Source organism: Kogia breviceps, chromosome 1 (assembly GCF_026419965.1).
Source record: "Kogia breviceps isolate mKogBre1 chromosome 1, mKogBre1 haplotype 1, whole genome shotgun sequence".
NCBI classification, from domain to species: Eukaryota; Metazoa; Chordata; class Mammalia; order Artiodactyla; family Physeteridae; genus Kogia; species Kogia breviceps.
This window is the reverse complement of record NC_081310.1, coordinates 135,924,638-135,945,061: the sequence shown is the minus strand read 5'-3', so window position 1 is coordinate 135,945,061 and position 20,424 is coordinate 135,924,638. Positions and strand designations below refer to the sequence as shown.

Sequence of the window (20,424 nt, the reverse complement as noted above, 5' to 3'; positions counted from 1 at the left end):
AGAATTAAGATGTCTGGCCGTGCCTACCTGCAAGGAGGAGTGATACTGTAGGTAGGGTGGCAAGATCTGTTGCTAAGAGAAAAAGGGAGACAGTCATCTCTGCCACTGTGCAATAAGGAAGGTGGGAATAAAACTGAAAGACTTTAAATGCTTTATCAGAAAACTTGTAGTCTTTCTAAAGATATTGAAAAATCATTTTGGACCTTTTCAGCCAGTGAGGGAGCGGCCAGCTTTGGCTGTCTGGTGAGGGAAGTGGGCAGAACTTGCTGCTAGTGGCCACGCGTCGCTGTCTTGAAGACCTGATTTTTTTTTGTTTTTCTGAATTTTGCATCTGTTTCAGGACCACATTACTGCGAGCCACATTGAATCAATTCACATGGAGTATTATATCTGGGTACACCGTGTCTTTTATTTCCTTGGCTTTGTTCTGTTTGAATATGTTGGCGTGAAGTCAGAGCAGGGACAGGGCACAGGAGAGATTACTTTCCTGTCACAAAGAAATTAGATGCCTAAACTAGTGACAGTGATTTTTTTAAAAACAGTTTTTAGAAAAATTGAACTTATTCTGTTTACCCTTATGGTAGGCTTTCTGGGTGGTGGGAAGGAGCCTATTTTTATTTCATGAAATGGATCTTGGCAGTAGAGGATTTAAAACTAACTTTGGATTTATTTAAAAAGTAATCTCCTTACCACTAACTTGTCTTCTGTTCTTAAAGAGAGGAGAATGTTTACAGTGCTTATAGAATTTGCAGTTCTTTTCCAGTTGTGTGACAGTCTCATTAGCAAACTCATCTGTCAAAGCCTTGTTAGGTGATCACAAATTACCCAGGACCCAATGTGGACTTCTAACCAAGCCGTGTGTGTATGTGCGTGTGTGTGTCTACAGTATGTGTATGTCTGTGTATGTGTGTGGGTGTCTATGTGGATGTGGATGTGTCTGTGTATATGTTTGTGTGTGTGTGTGTGTGTCTGTGCATATTTGAAATGTGGTGTTCAGGACATGGTGGTGAGACAGACTTTAACAGCATCCTTTTGTTTCTCAAGTAGCCCCTCTCGTAAAAAGTTGTATCCAGAAGAGGACTTAAAACATGTGAAAGAAAAAGCAAATTGAACGGTTCTGTTAGAATATAGTACCAAACACTATGGCTTTTTTTCTCCTTGCCTCTTCATGTTGGAGAATCCATGAACATTTTTCAAACAATTCAGTAAATTACTCTTTGGCTGACTCCCATGTTGAGATAAGAACTTCTGGGGAGAAAAACTGTTATCTAATAGCAGTATGGAGCCTATTTTTGAAGAGAAGACTATCTTTCCTACCGAAGCAGATGGGATCACTGCCACTCAGTCTCAGGTACCAAACATGTGCTTGAGATGAAGACTGAATCTGACAGCGTGATCACCAGCGCCTGCACTTTGAGAGGTAGTGTGGAGAATGGTTAGAAGAACGGCTTCTATAGCCAGATTGTCCAGGTTTTAAGCTCACTTGGCCACTTTCTAGCTGGCTGACCTTAGGGAAGTCCCTAGCCTTTCTAGGCCTCAGTCTCCTCATCTGTGAAATGGTATGATGTTCCCTTGTTGCCGTGAGGACTAAATGATTGGTACCAGTAACGTGCTCAGAGCAGTCTCCAGTACGTAGAAGCACTCAATTAAAGAGCCAGGTTTTTAAAACTCCAGAGCCCATGTTTTTCTCACTTCAGCACAATACCTCACTGAAAAAAGAGGGCTCGGGTATAACAGCGGGCTCTTGGGCACAGAATGAGAGGATGAGGAAGCATGCTGCTTGGCCCCAATGGATGGAGAAGTGTCACTAATGTCTGCTCAGAGGCCAAGAAAAGGGAAGGAGAAAGGAGCAATCAGAACATCAAGTGTCACATAGCTTTCTTTCCAAACTATTATTAAGAAAACAGATGTTAACTGTTTGTAGTCAGGGACTATATCTTTTTTTAAAATTTTTTAGCCGCTCCGTGTGGCATGCAAAATCTTATTTTCCCAACCAGGGATTGAACCTGTGCCCCCTGCAGTAGAGGCACGGAACCTTAGCCACTGTACCACCAGGGAAGTCCGTCAGGGACTGAATCTTATTTATTTTTACATCCATAGTGCTTGGCCCCTATTAGGAGCTCAGTAAATGTTGGAGTGTGTTGGCCTCTTTCTGATTCATTCATTTGTTCAGCCATTGGACAAATATTTATTCAGTACCTGTTGTAGACTAAGCACGGCTTGAGGATCTTGGCGATCAGCAGTGAGGAAAATAGACAGGGACACATCCCCCCCTGCCCTAGTGGAGCCTTCATTTCATCTGGACAGTGAACCTGTGCCGGCTTCTAATGTTCACCACCTCTTTTTAATAAGTACAACACTCTACTTTCCCTCCCCGCCCTCAATTTTGTTAAGCAAACTAGTCTACAGTTCCTGATATTTTTATTTCTTGAAAGTTTGACATCAGTGATTTTCTCAAATATTGGTTACCAGCAGTGGTTTGGGGCTCTCCTTGGCATGTTGTGTAATATAGAGGAAAGAACTTCTTGGTGTCAGAAAACCTCCTGGGTTTGAATCTTAGCTCTGTTATGAGTTGAGTGGACTTGTGTATCTTCTATGTTTCCAATTCCTTTATTGCAAAATGAGAAGAATGCTTATGTTGCAGTAGCTTGTCTAGAACTTGTGTGGTCCTAAGAATCAGCTGGGAAATCTGAATCCTGTACCTTCACCCAGACTAAGCTAAGGATCCCCCTCTTTATTATTCTTAGCAGCTCAGAGTACAGAGTCTTGCACCAACCCCACACTATTATTACAATTTCATGTTTCTCCCTTGCGTTTGTTCTTCCACAGTTTGCACGTATGATTTTAGAACCTGAGCTTTCCAAGTGTAACCAAACAGAAGGGGCGGCAACACTTTTCTAGAAGGTTCAACAGGATTCACCTGGCAAACTAAGAAAGCAATTCAGTCGCTTTCACTTTCAGCTTAATTCATCTAGCCATGCTGCCTCCCCTTAAGCCTCAGCCCTGGAATATGGTCCATTGCTTTGCCACTCAAAGAGTGCGGTATATATAGCACCATGGGCATCTCTGGGGAGCTTGTTAGAAATGTGGAATCCCAGACCCCACCTCAGGCCTCCTGAATCAGACTCCGCAGCTTAATAAGTTCTTCACATTACTGTTGGAGAAGCACCTCTGGGTCAAAATATTATTCAGGTGTACTGTTCTTTTTAAATTATGGTAATAATTAGTGACTTGAAACTCACTTCTGATTTAGGACTGCATGGCTCTTTAAATAGATATATCTGCATTAATGCTGCAGTAATGACATCACAGGATTGCTGGGATTTATGAGCTAGAGAGTAAATTCTATATGTGTTGAAAAATTAGATAAATTTTAATTTCACATGACAGTTTAATAGGGGCTTTAAAATTTTAACATGTGTAAATCATCTTCTGCTTTCTCAATGGTATTTCCTGAGTCGTGAGATCAGAAAAGAAATTTATGTTATTCTGAGGTTTTTTTCCAATGTGGACTTGTAAGTGATTAAATGATTAATTTATAAATCTGCTCTCTGATTAGGAGGTGACTTTGATAATCTGGATCTGTACTGGTCTTCTAAGACAACCTGGTAAATAAACAGAAATGGCTTCCTGGGTCTTTGCTTTTTAAAACTTACTGCCAGCTGAAAGATGTAAAGGGCAATTTAATAAATACAGACAACCTGTAAGCAGCTGAGGACAAGAGATGCTTGAATTATATATGTCTGTGTGAGTGGACAAGATGTGCTTTTCAAGATTGATGATTTAAGATGTTCTTTACATTCCTAGCCTGCTTAAACAAGGCTTAATTCTAAACAACATTTTCTTGTTTTCTTGCTTTTTCAAAATGCACTGTCCTTCCCCATCCCTTCAGGATTGATTGCAGGTGTGATCTAGGATGCTGCCTGTCTGAAGCTGTAACTTCTCTGTTTTTATAAAAGGAAGATTATCCCTTTCTTAATTCTTTGTTTGCGTTGCTGTCAGATGGAAGGCTTTCAGAGGAAGTCAGTTAGCATTCATTGCACCTTCCCAGAAGGCGCCTCAACTTTTGATGGAGATGTTCTTGAGAATTCTGTGTAGTGGTATCTCGGCATCCTCCTGTCTTCTTTGACTTTGACGGCTCCTCCCCTCCCCTCCTCCCTGTTCTCCTGGCTGCTCCCATCAGGCGTTTGCCTCAGCTTGCCATTCAGCAGCTTCTCTCCTTTGCAAATCCATCCTCTCCTTAGAATGTACAGGGTCTGCTCTTCTTGACCCCTAAAAAAATTAATTGGTCAAGGAAGAGTGCAAATTGCTGATTTAGACAAAATTAAACATGGTTCTGATTGTTTATTTAACCGCAGGACAACTCAGAACCTTTAATATGCTGCTAGGTGGGGGTGAGGTTGTTGGGTGTCTTATTCTGAAATGTCTTTCCTGGTTGAACCCTCTTAGGAAGTATCTAGCAAGACCAGTGTTCAGTGGAATGTACTCCGGGACCTCTTCCTTAGTATCTCTCCCACGTGCCTCTCTCCATTCTATGCTGTGTCTAACGATCTCATGTGCTGCTGCAAATTTAGTACTCTTAAATTCGTCCTGAATTCACCACCACCAACAATAACTAACTTCTACTGATCACTGATTTTACTGCCAAGACATTTTCTCAGAAAAGCTCCTTGGCGTCTTCAGTGTCTGTGAAGTCAAATTCAAACACCCTAACCGGATATTCAAGACCCTATTGGACCAACCAGCGGGCAACCACACTTCTCCCTTCCCCAGAGTTCAGCATCCTGACTATACCATTTATTTATTTTGTTTATTGCTTGTCTTCCTCAACTAGAATGTGCACTCCATGAGACTGGGATGTTTGTTTTGTTCGTGTGTATCCCAAGCATCCACAGCAGTGTCTAGCAAGTGGTAGGTGCTCAGTAAATGTTTCAAATATAGATTGAACGAATGATGAAATGTTCTCAGTTTTGTCTCCTACCTGTGCTCAGTGTTGATTCTCTGCTCCTTCCTTGTTCTTGTTCACTTCTTTTAGCCCTTCATCTTGATCTGACATCATCTCTCTACACCCTTCAGAATCTACCTAAGTACCATTTCTTCCAAAGGGTCTTCTCTAATCGTGACCCTTCTCTCATTGTAAGGATCCCTCTCTTTGGAATGTTGTTCTTTATACCTGTCTTGTCAGTAAATACAGTCAGCCTTGCAGTAAAGTTACTTTTAAGCTGGAAAAGGATCCTGGGGTATTCATGTTTGCCTCTTACGTCGCTGTGGAATATGCTCAATAAATTTATAAATGAAGGGAACAAACCCAAGATTGTGCTTTTTGTGAAGTGAGCCCTGTTTGTGTCCTGGCTATACAGGGCGGACTGCAGCAGTGCTGTCACGCCTCTGCATCTTCACTTGAGCCTTTGACGTGAATGCTTGACATCCTCAACAGTCTGTTACTGGGAACTTTTAATTCTCCAATGTTTCTTTTTTCCCAGAAGACATTTCTTTGGTATGTTATAAAGCTTAGGTTGCAAAAATTTCAGCTGCTCATCACTTTAGGAGAGGATGGGCTAAGAAGTGAGAGATGGGAGGGTGGCCAGGGGCTCGATGAGTTTATTTTCTTTTTGGTTTCATTTGCACATTTCATTCTTTTTTTCCCCTCTTATGGGCAAACAGGTTTCCCACTTCACAGCAAAATTTCTGTTTACATTTTTCCCCCCAGTATCTTTAATTCTTTCTCTTTGTTATTTGCTTCCTCTCCCTTCCCTCAGAGAAAATTCAGACACTCCCACATGTATAAACAAATGCTGGGAAATTGCAATTCTCTTTTATGCAAAGTACATTTTTCTCGGGCAGCTCTAAGCCCCATGTGTGTTCTAAGGCTGCTGACATGGGCTTTCCACTGAGCCACAAGAAAGTGTGTCATTCTTTCTCTTCCACAGCCTGTCTCCTCTCCCCAGGGGACTCAGCAGCAGCCAATCCATAACTTGTCCTCTCTCTCATAAACCCTCTCTAATCCCTCAGGCCTTTTCTAATACAGCTTTTCCATTTATTCATGTATCACCAGCCATGACTTGTTCTGTTCCAAGGTGGGGATTAACCAAATGAATAAAAATATATATTTATTTGGGACGTAGGATAGCAAAGGCTTGGGAAACAGGCAGACTTTCGTCCTCAGATTCCCATGTACTAGTTGTGTAACCATAGCTATTTTCCTTTCCTAAGCCTCAGTTTCTCCATCTGTGAAATGGGGATAGCGTGACTGCCTCATAGTGTTGTGGCAAGAACCAGAGAAGATAATTCATGTGAAATTTGGAGCACAGTGTGTAGCACATGGTGATCACTCTCTAAATGGCCAGGACGGTGTGGATGACACTCTCAGCCTTTCTGGCGTCTGGGGTCCTAGGCCCTGAATCTTTTTCATCCTTCTGTGCCTGACACATAATAATCAAGTCATTTTTGTTGACACATAATAATCAAGTCATTTTTGTTTCAGAGACAAAAATGCAGGATTTTGCCTTCAAAAGCCATTAAACTAAGTGAAGCGAGGAGCAGGACATGGTTGGTCTCAGTCTGCCATGTCCAGGCATTTAAAAGAAGAGGCTTGTACAAGAAGTGCAGTGGAAAGGTGTATATTTCCTGGGAGTCTGGCATTCCCTATTAGTCTGTAAGCAGACCTTTAAGCAAAGGAGGGCCTTTCTGAGTTGTTTCATATGTTTTGTGACATTTCTTGGATGATGTGGTGAGATTCTCAAGTAAGAATCTCATTTCATTCACTTACAAATGAATGGAGCAAACCCAACTTTGGGTTCCAGTAAAGTAAGTCCCATTTGTGTCTCAGGCTGCACAAAGTGGACTGCAGCAGTGCTCTCCAAGCATCTGCGTCTCACTTGTGCCCTTGAGATGAATGCTTGATGTCCCTCCCTAGAGCACGGGGGTCCCCCTGAGTTTGTACTCTGGAAGTGGTGCTAGATCTCCTCAGGAGAATGCAGATTTCTTCACATTTCCGCACAGGGTCCTGTACATTTCTGGATTGTACTTCCTCCTCTGCAGAATGAGGAGATTGGCTAGATTATCTCTAAGATATTCTAGCACTGAAGATCACATTTTCAGTCCCAATTTAAGAGCTCCTTTATATTTCCTGAAGGGAAACTTCTTTATATTTCCTGAAGGCATCTTCACCAATCACCGCCTGGGGGGCTGGCTTTTATGTTGAGTGCTCTGGTGTGAAAGGCAGACATCTTTCAAGTTGACCTCAACTTTCCTCTTTTACCTTTTCTCTTTTGTTCCTGCTTCCTCTCTTCTTTAGAGGTGTCAAGTAAAGCCAACAGTGATGAATCAGGTTTACTTTTCTTTCTGGTGACGGTGAAATCGGTGAGTGGAGAGGTTTCGTCCTGTCTCAGTCTCGGTAGACTCCATTCCCTTCTCATTGCCTTTTTTCCTTTTGCTCATTCACATCTCCCTTACTGAAATTTCCTTGGAGCTTTAGCATGTTCTCTCTTCCTCATGTCTTTCCCTTTGTGATCTAAGATTTTCTGTGGATAGCGCCAGTTTCCTGCAACCAGCCATGGAAAGCAGCGCTGCTTAAACTCACAAGGCCCAGCAGATCCCCTGTGAGTGTGGCTTGCACAGGGGTGGGGCGATGGTGGGACACTGTGAAACATCTCCAGGTGCGTGAGTATGGAGATGGGTAAACAGTGTACACTCACTGCTTGGTTTCCATCTGTTTTATCTGGATGATGACAGCAGCTCAGACTGGGTGCAAAGATTTCTCCAGTGATGGTCAAACGGTGGCCTGAACATACAGCAGGCTGGGAACCAGAGGTGACTATTTCAGCAGATCTTGGCTGCAGCTGAACCTGTTTCTTCCAAGCCAGGGGTTGTCTTGGTCTCAGTGGAGCCGGGACTTCTGTAGCACTGTTACACTCTGGGCTGTAATCCTGACATTTCAACCTCTTGGACACTGAAGAGTGGTTGGGCTTCGAATCTTCAGCCACAACTCCCATTCAGCCTGCTTTGTGACCTGACATTTCTGGCATTTAGGCCTCTTTCTAAGCATGTATTAACACATTGGGGGTCCCTATCAGAGAGGGAACAGGGAGCCCAGGAAGTGGGATAGTGGCCTTGTGTTCTGATGTCTTTAGATCATTGCCCTCTGCCTTTGTTTGTTGGGGATTCCTTGGTGAGAACTCTGCTAGGTGTCAGGAGGAGCCATCAGAGCTCCCCTTGTTAGAGGGGAGATACACAGCTAAGCTGTGTCACTTGCAAAGCTTTGCATTCCTGTCAGCTCTGGAGAAAATTACCTACTTCTTACATCACAAGGAAAGAGTAACTGTTTAAGGACAGGCCGTTTGCAAAGACCAAGACCCTGATAGAAAGGCATATAACCCCATGCTCTAGTTTGGGTTTCCACAGAAGCTGAACCTGAGACAAGAATTCCAGGGTGCATTCATTATATGGGAGAGGATCCCGAAAACAGGAGGAAGCATGTCAGCAAAGGACGTGTTGTCAAGCAAGCTGTCCCTGTGGACAACTGGCACTTGATCCCACCGGGGAAGTCTGGGATACAGTGTAGCACAGGTGCCTCCGGGTTATCCCACCTGAGACATGAAGGATCTGCTGGCCAGACAGCCTCGGGCAAAGAGGTGCAAGGGGTGAAGTAATAAAGGCCACGGGGATGTGGTGTAGCACCGACAGCTTTGCTACAGCTGTTGTCCCAGGTTCACCTTCCAAAGGAGCTTAGTCATTTTCTTTACGGAGAATGAATCCGAAACTCAGAAAAGCAAATGAGCCTCAAGGTCACAGAGCCAGGTCTGGAGATGCAAGGTCACAAGGATCCAGGTTTCCTGACTTCTGTTCTAGTGCTCTTTCCACTTGGCTGCTCAAGGCAGAAATCTAAATTTGTAATGATTTATGAGGCGTATGGTATCAGATTAATGGAACAATATTCCCTTTCTGTCATGGATTTGTTGGTCTTTTTCTAAGTGAAAAATTGTCAAAGGGATTCAATCCTGAGGGCCAGAGAAAGAGCAAAAAATGGCTGAATGTATAAAGTCTCCCAGGAAGATCATATTTTTGAAGGTATTCATTATTCATGTCTTTTTGTCATTGTCATGTCTTAAGTGTTTACTTGGGCTTCTAGCTTTTTGCTTTTCCAGGGACAAGGCTGATCCATTCTAGAAAAGCCTGACAGCCGTCACCTTAACAATGGCTTATTAATATCCAGGTTATTTAAAATGCAGAGGAAACATTTATCACAGAAGAGCAGCTTCTCAGCATGTCCCGCCAGGTGCGATGACGCATGTGCCTTGTGCATGTCATGCATTTGTGGAGCTCCTCTGGAGGAAAGGGTCAGGATTGCTTATAAAGCATTGTGTTAGGTGAGAGTGGGCTTGCTCTTCGATTCCGAAATGCCCACAAGCCTTTGGTAATGCTGAGAGTGAAGCACCTGTGTGATTCCCAAGGCTGAGCCAGAGGCTTTAAGCAGCCTGCACCATAACTAACTTACACCAAGGGGAACACATGCTGAGGATGCTGACCTGGCCGCGGGCAGAAACAAAACCCCTAGCAGACCGGAAGTGTTTACATTGGAAATAAAATGCCTGGGTGTGACTCTGAACTCATGGGACTAGCTAGACAGGTTATTCTGAGGTTTGGGCTAATCATGGGATTAGCCAAAGACCATGTAAAAGTGGAGAAAAGGCTTGGAGAGTCCATCTCATTTTCTCTGATTCTTGGATGCATTTTGGTTGCTGAGTTATGTCTCCATTTTCTTATTTATCTGAGGCCAAAAGTTTAAGTCCTACTATGTGATCATTTATAAACTTTTGGAAAAGGGAGCTTCATATTGGAAAAGCTTGTCCAAGTCTTTCTTTAGAATTCCCAGAAGGGAATTGCTAGGTCTTAAGGTCAGGACATTTTTTTTAAGGCATTGGATGCATCTGGTCTCCAGAAATAGGGAGACCATTTTTATACTCCCTTTTCTAGTAGTTTCTGGTATCTCTTCCCTTAGATCTTCTTCAGTTATGGATGTGTCATTCTTTTTTACTTTGCCAGCCTGATAAGTAGAAAATGATATAACGTCATTGCTTTAATTTGCATTCCTTTGAATATTATTGTGATATTTTTTCTTGTGGCTATTGCCTATTCGCTGTCATGTAAAGTTGCCTGTTCTTGAAGGACACTGATAATGCTCTCCTCCCCTGCCCTACCCTTTTCTGCTGCCAGAGTAACTTTAACTAAGCCAGGCGTTCCATTGCCTCTTCCCTTGGGTCCTTATATACCTATGGGCTGGCTAGAGAGTAGCCGTGAGCCCCTGGGGAGATGGACCACCCACTAGAACTGCTCCCAGCTCAGGGCATCACCTGCCTGTGTGTGCAAATTAGACCAACTGGTAACTTCTGGTTAACAAACCTGTTTGGCAGAAGGAATTGCAATTGGGGAATAGTCGTCATTCACTTCAATAAAGCAGGGAATGAGTCCGCACAAAGGGGTCCACTTTTTACTCTCTAAAGTCAGACCTTTCTGTGTTTTGTTGTTGGTATAGCTTGCTCTGTGTTGCCAACTTTTTTTTTTTTTTTTTTTTTTGCGGTATGCGGGCCTCTCCCGTTGCGGAGCACAGGCTCCGGACACGCAGGCCTAGCGGCCATGGCTCACGGGCTTGGTTGCTCCGCGGCATGTGGGATCTTCCCGGACCAGGGCACGAACCCGTGTCTCCTGCATCGGCAGGCGGATTCTCAACCACTGCGCCACCAGGGAAGCCCTGTGTTGCCAACTTTTGAACTCAAAATGTGTTTTGTTTAAAAAAATAAACATGACTTTCTTTGAGTGACTTACTTTTGCCTTCTAAGGAAGTGACTGGATGGGGACAACCATATTCTATATCAGGCCATCGACTCTGAGCTCCTTCATGTTTCATTTTTCTCTGTCTGGGGCAGTGCTCTGGGCTGCTGTTTTTGAGAGAAAAGGTCTGTTAAAATTAAGAAATATTCACCCTTTTGGTATTTGCCCGGAGTTGGGCCCCTTGGAAATGGGCAACTTTCCCCATTTGGGTGTGTTCTTTAGGACCTTTCCTACTGGCTTAACGAGTTGGCTCGGTCTGTATTAGTGGTGAGGAGATATCAGCTGTCTGTGGTTGGAGTGGACTTTTCAGTGTCGAAGATGGAGCTATAAGCCAGGTAGATGCTAATCAGGAGAGAAGTAAAGCTGAACCCGGCCCAGTCCGCCTGAAATTGGGTATATTTAGTCTCCCCACGAATTTTCTTGTATATGGGATGTGGCCTATTCTCTTGGAACACCATCAAGATAATGAAAAGGAGAAAACAAAGAGCAGGAACCAACAGCATGAACGCAACCTTCAAGGGTCAGGTTAGCGAGGTGTCGGGCACAAGGTTTATACCCCGCATGCAGGACCCTTTCTTTCCCACTAGAGGGCACTCTTGTCACTCTTAAAGCGATAGTACCTGGGAAAAACTGGTTGCTTCTCAGTTGAAGTCCCCAGAAGCCCACTGCATTTAAGATGCTACTTTGTGTCTCAGCTTCCATTCTCAAGGTGTGAATGAACATAACATTCTCGAGCCCGGACAGGAATGGGAAGATTAGTGTCTGGAAACTTCTGTTGTAAATTAAGCATAGTCAGTCCCTGCTTATTTATGTTTCATTAATGAGATGTGATTGTAGCCCTGGGGCTTTTTTACACTTGTAGAAGCAACGTCTACTTTTGAAGTGCTGTACATCCAGTCTGCTCTTCTCTTTTGCCCACATACTTGGTGTAAATGTGGCTGCAGCAGGTTTGTGTGGAGGTCGGTGGAAGATGAGGACTTGATGCTCTGTGTTAATCCTGTTTATTTTGGGAGAGCTGGAGAGTACCCATGGTTGGTGTGGGTTAGCCTGACGGGAGATTTTCCATTTAGAGAGGATTTAAAATTTCAAGCAAGGGAAATGCAAGCCATATTTCACTCACTCAATACATCAGGGAGTGCTACCATTAAAAAAAAACCCCACCATTCTGACTTCTGGGGTTTCCAGGTCATCTGGCAGCCGCTGTATGGGATCAGTTCCTGGACCCTTGGTCAGAAGTTCCTCCAGATTACAAGGCATCTCTTTGTGGACATCTTTGCATCTACACCAATCTTTTAAAAAAAAATTTGTCATCCTTGGAGGATGTATGAGGTGACTTGCCGTTTACTTGTAAGGATGAGGGGTGACTCCCCCCTAGAAAGTCACGAGTGTTAATCAGTAGAGCTGCTGGCAGTGCTATTCCTGTTGGGGGTATAGGTTTTGGGAGTGGTCGTTACTTGGCGACCAGCACAGTGACAGCTTGCTTTCTGGCTCCTTGAAACTAAATTTCCACAGGAGGAGCATAAAGGACTCACATAGCAAATATTCCCCTCCCCCCCCCCACCCCGATCCATGACTACTACTACCAGCATCATTACTAGCTAATAATTATATAGCATTACTGTGCTCCAGGCGTGGTTTATTTTTGTTTATTTTAATAAGCTTTATGTTTTAGAACAGGCTTAGATATACAGAAAAACTGTGAAGACAGTACAGAGAGTTCTCATATACCCTATACCCAGTTTCCCTTATTATTAACAAATTAGTATGGCACATTTGCCACAATTAGTAGACCAATGTTGGTACATTATTATTAACTAAAGCCCAGACTTTATTCGGATTTCTTTAGTTTTGACCCACTGTGCTTTTTCTGTTCCAGGGTTCCATTTAGGATACCACATCATATTAATTGTCATGTCTCCTTAAGAGCCTCTTGGCTATGGCAGTTTCTCAGACTTTCCTTGCTTTTGATGACCTTGACAGTTTTGAAGAGCGCTGGTCAGGTATTTTGTAGAATGTCCCTCTGTTGGAATTTGTCTGAGGTTTTCTCATGATTAGAGTGGGGTTATAGATTTTGAGAGGAAGACCTCAGAGATAAAATGCCGTTCCCGTCACTTCCTATCAAGTGCACATACTGTCCACATGACTTGTCATGATTGATGTTGACCTCTGTCACCTAGCTGAAGTAGTGTTTAGCAGGTTTCTTTCCTGTAAAGTTACTACCCCGTATCCAGACTGTGTTCTTGGGAAAAAGTCACTGTGTGGAGCCCACACTTAGGAGTGGGGAGTTATGCTTCACATTCTTGAGGACAGAGTGGCTACACAAATTCTTTGCAGTTCTCCTGCGCAGGCAGTTTATCTCTTCTCATCCATGTATTTATTTATTCAATTGTTTATTTACATCAGTATGGATATTCATGGAGTTTTATTTTATACTTCGGATTATCATAAAATATTACTTTACTTTGTTGCTCAGATTGTTCCAGCTTTGGCCACTGAGAGCTCTCTCCATTGCTACTTCTATCATTGTGAGATGGTTCTTTTGAGTACTTTCTTATTTTCTGACACAAGATACTCCAGGCTCATCTTAACATCTCCTGCCCTAGTTCTAGAATCAGTCATTTTTCCGAGGGTGGTATTAAAACCAAGATCTGGGCACTAAGTGTTCTTGTTGCTACATGGTTGCTGTTGCTTAGAGGCCCTCTCAGCGGACAGAGCAGGGAAATTGTATGTGTATGTACTAATTTATAAATTGATCTGTATGTAACCATCTGTATCTGTATTAAGCTAAACATGAGCATACTGATGTCTCCAATTCTAATCCGTTACCACGTGGACCATTCTGGCCTCCTCCCCTTGGGGATCCGTGATCTCCTACTCCAACAGTATGGTAAACTTGGCTCCCACCATCTGCCATGTATTTACTTAATTGTTCAGTTCCAGTATGCATGTATAGATAGCAGTGTCAGAACTGTTGACAAGACCCCCATGGAAAATAACTTTATCCACTAGAGTACAGTGCTGCTTATGTACAGTTTCCTTTGCTGTAGTTTTATAGACTTCTTATTTCCAAAGTTGCTTAGGGAGCACCTTTTCTTTTTTCTCTCCACTCCTTTCAGTGAGGTTGTTTCATACACGTGTAATACAGTTAGGTTGTTTGGTCACCTTCTGCATTTCATCTTGGGATTCCCCTAACCTTTTACATGATTTTTAAAAAATTTACGTATATTAAAGTTCACTCTGTGGGTTTTGTGAAATTCAGCTATTGCCATTACAGTGTCATAGAGAATAGCTTCATCACCCTATGAATTCTCTGTGCTTCACCAATTCACCTATTTAACCCTTCCCCAATCCACTGATTTTGTTTTTTTGGAGCGGAAAAGGCCATAACCTCACTTTATTTGTATTTCCTCCTTACACAAAATCATCAAAATAGGAACAGAGACGGGCAGGGAAAAGGGCTGAAAATTTGTTCAATCCACATGTTCTCAGGGCTGTCCCAGAGGGCACTTGAGGCTGAGTGCCTGTTGGAGTAGCCGCAGATCCAACACGAATTCCTCATGCCTTGGCCTGAAGTCTTCACAGATTGGTGGCGTGAGCCCTGCAATTCTCATCCTTTTTGCCGATCTTGACCTAAGGTAGGAAAGTGGACTGAAATGCTCCCTTCTGATGGGCAAGGCAAATCAGAGCCCATGGTGTACTTACTGCACCTTCTGTGCTACAGGGGCAGAACCTGAAGCTGCTTCCAAGGCTCTAGACACTTGCAGGCAGGGCTAGAGGCCAGTGGTGTAAGAGCGGCCTGTGGGGTTCTGAATAGCAAAACAGACTGGTGCTGTCACAGCTCACTCATTGCACACCATCTTGGAATTGCTGCATCGCCAGAGATGCACACAGGTGGTCTGGCCTTCGTGTACGGTAATGGGCTGCTTAATGGGGAAGAGGATGGGAAACTTGAAAACATCTCAGGAGAGTGAGTCTTTGGACAGATACTCAGAGTGATGTCCTGATAAAGCACAGTCTCAAAGTAGCCTGCAAAACCATTGCAGCCCTGTGTTCACCTCCACGGGAAACTCCAAGGTGCAGTAGTGGTTGCTGTCAATCATAGGATCTCTGTTGGGATGGCTGAAGGTAAAACAGGGCCGGGGTGCAGACAGCTGGTGGAAATTGTGCAGCCATAGCACATAAAGCATCTCAAACTGGGCCTCAGGGTCGCGGTCCTTTTCCCGACAGACTCGGACCTCACTGTACAGCTTGGAGGAGGAGATGGGAGCTAGAAAGGAGGTATTCTCCCCAGGGGTGCTCACGCCATCATCTTTTAGGAAGTGCTGGGCTCCATCCAGGCACTCCGGCGACAGCTCATTATCAGCTTAGGACCCCAGAAGCTCACTGACAATGGTATCCGCTTTCTCTGGAGCCACCCATTCCCGCATGTCCGATGAGACTCCTGTCACCTGGCTTCCCCGTTCTTCAAACTGCCAGTTCTCCAGCATCACCCCAGCATTTGGGTTCTTCTCCACAGTGTACAGCTTTATCCGCCAGTCAGCCTGCTTGGCTGCCCGCAGGGAAGCGTTCACCAGGGGCCCCCGGCCTGTTCCCAGCACCATCAGCACTTGGACATTGGTGTCCTTCTCTTCCTCTGGCACTCGATCTAACAGACATTTATAGATGGCCTGCTGGTATTGAGAGTATTTGATAGGGTCCTTTTCACACACTTCGTACGTCTGAGATTCCAGATTATCCATCAGTGGCTGGAATGGGGACTGCGGGTAGTCTTCATAGCCCTTGGCAAAGAGTTCATAGGCATTGGGTGGAGGTCGATTCTGGCTCAAGTTGTCCAAGTACTGGAGGCAGGAGCAGAACTCTTTCTCTGAGTGGTGGTTGGTGCCTGTGATGATGAATTGCACATCCAGCTTGAGGAGTTGGAAGATCAGCCTCTGGTGCATCTTAGAAAGAACAGGAAATCCCTTCTTATAGGGCAGGAAAATGCTGGTAGGGAGAATGGCTGCTTTGATGGGCTTCCCCAAACCAACGATCAATGACATGATTAGATGGGAGGTCAGCACCAATTTCGAGAGCCACTGCAATCCTCTTGCTATAATCGCACAAGGTCCAGAAGTTGTGCCACCACATCCATGTCTTCTCCTCTCCAGTGTACTCCTCTGTCTGTGAAGTTGGCACATCTCTCAGGTCCTCTGGTGCCACCATTGGCACCCACATCCAGAACATGGAGGAGTGCTGGCCAGTGGGATGTGGTTGGTCAAAACTCTTGCCAAGTTTGTGTTATCGTCCTGATTTAGGGGAAGCAGGAAAGCTGGAAGACCCAAATATGCCCCCGAATTCAGCTCCTGTAACATAGCTGCCTTGGAGTTCCTGCAGATCGTCTCCACTTTTGAGTCTGGACGAATCCATGGAGAAAGCTTTCCCACAATTAGTGTATTCCAGTCCCTTCCTGACAGCAGTAGGTCTGATCGTGTCGGAGGGCCTGGCCGATTCTTAGCAGGTTCCTGAGTGAACTCCCTCTTGAAACGTGGGTGGAACACAGGCATGCAGAGGAAATCAAACCCCTGCTTGGCCACAGCCCCCAGTGTGTCAGCCATTTCGGGGATGCAATTCAGGTCCCTCCCGCTGCACACACTGGCACTGCCGACTGCCATCGCCTCCATCTTTTCCCTCGCTCTGTCCATGCCGAGATTCCCTAACCCCACTGATCTTTTTAACTTCTCTGTAGTTTTGCTTTTTCCAGAACATCATATCGTATAATTGTAATAATATAGAACATAGCCGTTTCAGACTGGCTTCTTTCACTTAGCAAAATGTATTTAAGATTTATTCATGTCTTTTCATGGCTTGATAGCTCATTTCTTTTTATAATATTTCATTGTGTGGATATACTCCAGTTTGTTTATCCAGTCACCTATATAAGGTCATCTTGGTTGCTTCCAAGTTTTGGTGGCTATGAGTAGAGCTGCTATAACATTTGCTTGCAGGTTTTTGTGTGGACATAGTTCTGAAGTCAGTTGGGTAAGTACCAAGGAGTGTGATTGCTGGATTATATGCTAAGACTATATTTAGCTTTGTAAGAAATCATCAAACTGTCTTCCAAATTGGTTGTGCCATTTTGTATTCGTGCCATGAAGGATGAGAGTTCCTGTTGCTCTTTTTCCTTGCCAGCAATTGGCGTTGTCAGTTTTCTTTTTTGTATTTTAGCCATTCTAATAGGTATGGCTATAAGATATGCTGTGGTTATCTCGTTGCTTTATTTTGTAATTTCCTAATAATGATGTAAAACATTTTTTTCGTATGCTTATTTGTCATCTATATACCTTCTTTGGTGAAATCTCTGCTCAGGTCTTTCATCCATTTTTATTGGGCTTTCTTACTGTTGAGTTTCATGAGTTCTTTGGATACAAGTCCTTTGTCAGATATGTGTTTGCAAATATCTGCAAATTTCTGTGGCTTCTCTTTTCATTCTTTTAACAGTCTTTTGCAGAGCAGACGTTTTTAATGTTAATAATGTCCAATTTTTTTTTTTTTTTTTTTTTTTTTTGGCGGTACATGGGCCTCTCACTGTTGTGGCCTTTCCCGTTGCGGAGCACAGGCTCTGGACGCAAAGGCTCAGCGGCCATGGCTCATGGGCCCAGCCGCTCCGTGGCACGTGGGATCTTCCCAGACCGGGGCACGAACCCGTGTGCCCTGCATCGGCAGGCGGACTCTCAACCACTGCGCCACCAGAGAAGCCCAATAATGTCCAATTTAGATCATGCTTTTGGTGATGCTTCTAAAAACTCATCTCCAAACCCAAGGTAGCCTGGATTTTTTCCTTTGTTCTCTTCTAAAAAATTTTATAGTTTTGCATTTACATTTAGGTCTGTGATCCAGTTTGAGTTAATTTTTGTGAGAGATGTAAGCCCTGTGTTTAGTTTTAGTTTTTAGGTTTTTTTTTTTGCATGTGGATATTCAGTTGTTCCAGCACCGTTACTTGAAAAGACTATCCTTTCTCCATTAAAATGCTTTTGCTCCTTTGTCAAAGGTCACTTGACTATTTGTGTGGATCTACTTCTGGGCTCTCTATTCTGTTCCATTGATATATGTGTCTATTCTTTCACCAATACTGTGCTGTTTGGATTACTGTAGCTTTACTGTAAGTTTTGAAATCATTTAGTGTGATTCCTGTAATTTTTTTGTTCTTCAGTACTGTGTTTGTTGTTCTAGGTCTTTCGGTCCAGGCATGGTTTTAAGTCCTTTACATATATTAACTCACTTAGTCCTCACAGTAACCCACTAAGAGGCCCAAAGAGGTTAAGTGGCCTGTTCAAAGTCACATAGCCAATAAGTGGGGGAGGAAGGACCCAAGCCTGGGCAGTGTGGCTGCAGTTGTTGGCTCACATCCACCCACCAGGTGGCCTCTGAAGGTAATAAAGAAGAGATCCTTGTTTATTTTTGACACCTTAGTGAGAATACTTAGAGGCGATTTCCTGGACCTGTTGTCTTGGGAAACAGGCAGTGTAGTGGGGAGTCTCACAGTTCTTGCTTTAATTTCAGAGACTTAGGTTGACACCTGACTCCCACCAATTATAAGCCTGGCTAGACCTTGGGCAAACAAGGCTCCATCGTCAGTCTTCACCTGTAAAATGGGAACATAATGGACCTTTAATGGGATCCTGCTGGCTTACTAAACAGTCCCCTTTCTCAGCAAAGGTGCGTGTCTGTGCAGTGTGGTTCTGCACCCTGTTCCCAAACACTTGTTTTCCGCTGTCTGATGCTATATTGTATTATACTTAACTGTTTTCATGTCTGATTTCTCCAATATATTGTAAGCTTTTTTTTTTTTTTTTTTTTTTTTGTGGTATGCGGGCCTCTCACTGTTGTGGCCTCTCCCGTTGTGGAGCACAGGTTCCGGATGCAGAGGCTCAGTGGCCATGGCTCACGGGCCCAGCTGCTCCATGGCATGTTGGATCTTCCCAGACCGGGGCACGAACCCGTGTCCCCTGCATCGGCAGGCGGATTCTCAACCACTGAGCCACCGGGGAAGCCCTGTAAGCTTTTAAAAGATAGACCTTTTAATGGGTATCATTTATCTTTTCATCTCTGTCCCTAACACAGTGTCTGGCACATGATAGGCTCTAAATGAAATGATTGTTCAGTAAATGCAGCAGGATATATTATAGATGGGTGAAGCTAGAAACAGGCTGACTCTATCTGGGCAGTGTCCATGGCTCAGAAGGCAGTTTGGAAAAGGACTCCAGGCCTAAATTCTCCAACCTAACTCATCATAACCACAGAAAGAGACACCATCTTCAATTCAGACTGTTCTGCTCTGTCCCCTAGAAAGTGTCTGTGCTTTCCTATCTCTGCTCTTATTCCCAGAAAGTGGGAAAGGAAACTGCCTCCCCACTCCGTCACCACTCATCCCTGCTTAAACCACATGGGAGCCTGCAACAGTGGTGAGAACCCTGCACTTGTCTGCAAAGGGCCTTGGTAGGGTTCCCAGCTCAGCCACTGCCACCTTCATGATCTTGGGCATACTCCTAAACATCACCATTTCCTTATCCATAAACTGTGGCTACCGTTTCTACCCATTTGTTAAGGAGAATAGGCAAGCAACACAGGAGTGTATAGTTTACATTATAAAACACTAGGTAAATACCAAGAGCTATCATTAGATAATAGTAAAAGCTACTAATTACCAGGTAGTTCCTCACTGACAGGCACTGCTCTAAGTGCTTTGTACATTATCTTTTTCAATCCTTATAAGCAATACGATAGCTACTGTTATCCCTGCACTAACTAAGGTGTACCTGTAAGCAAGAGAGAGGCTGATTCTTCCTGGCCTGGCTTAAGTTTTAAAAAATAAAAAAAGAAGGATAAGAAGGAGGGGGAGAGGATCAGAGGGGGAGCAAGGGGAGGAGGGGGAGGGGAAGAAGAAGAAGAAAATAAATTTTTTAAAAGATATTGGAGTTACTCAAAGAATGAATCAGTCCCTAAGCATCCATCCCAGGCTGGGTAGGGACCAGGGGCAACCCCAGAAACTGCAGCAGCAGACATTGATGGACCTGCTCTCCAGACTGTATAAAGGTGCATAAAGGTGCCTCAACACCAAGAACCCCTGTCACTGGGTTTCAAATTCCTAGGCTAGAGAAGTTAATTGGCCTGACTCAATAATTTATAGGAGTACTTACTATATGTGAGGCACTGTGCTAAATGCTTTACATGAGTTAGTTAACTTAATCTTCACATCCACCCTATGGAGGAAGTACTGTCATTGTTCCTGTTTTACGGATGGGGAAACTGAGGCAGGAGATGTTAAATAACTTGCCCAAAGTTATGCAGATAAGTGTTGTGGAGTCAGGTTCCAGAGCCTGCCCTGTTATTTATGGCACTGAACTACTCCCCCCCTCACACCCACAGAGAGTCTGAATACATAGTTCTTTCTGGGATGGTTGTTGAGACTTTCAGAGGAGGCATTATTTGAACTGGCTATTAAAGGATGAGTAGGAGTTTATAGGTGGATTAGAAGGGAAAGAGTATTTCAAGTAGAGGAGACAATAGGAGTTAAAGCACAGGTGAATGAAAGTATGTAATGTGTTCAGAAAATGA

At 43.9% G+C, this 20,424-nt stretch overlaps 1 protein-coding gene and 1 pseudogene across 7 annotated transcripts in view; one reads left to right on the top strand and one right to left on the bottom strand.

Annotated features, from left to right (window-relative positions):
* The window catches only part of ST6GALNAC3 (ST6 N-acetylgalactosaminide alpha-2,6-sialyltransferase 3), a 701,711-nt gene that overhangs the window by 69,661 nt on the left and 611,626 nt on the right, over positions 1 to 20,424 (top strand). The gene's annotated exons all lie outside the window — the stretch shown is intronic.
* On the bottom strand, positions 14,601 to 16,490 carry LOC131756031 (protein arginine N-methyltransferase 5 pseudogene; annotated as a pseudogene).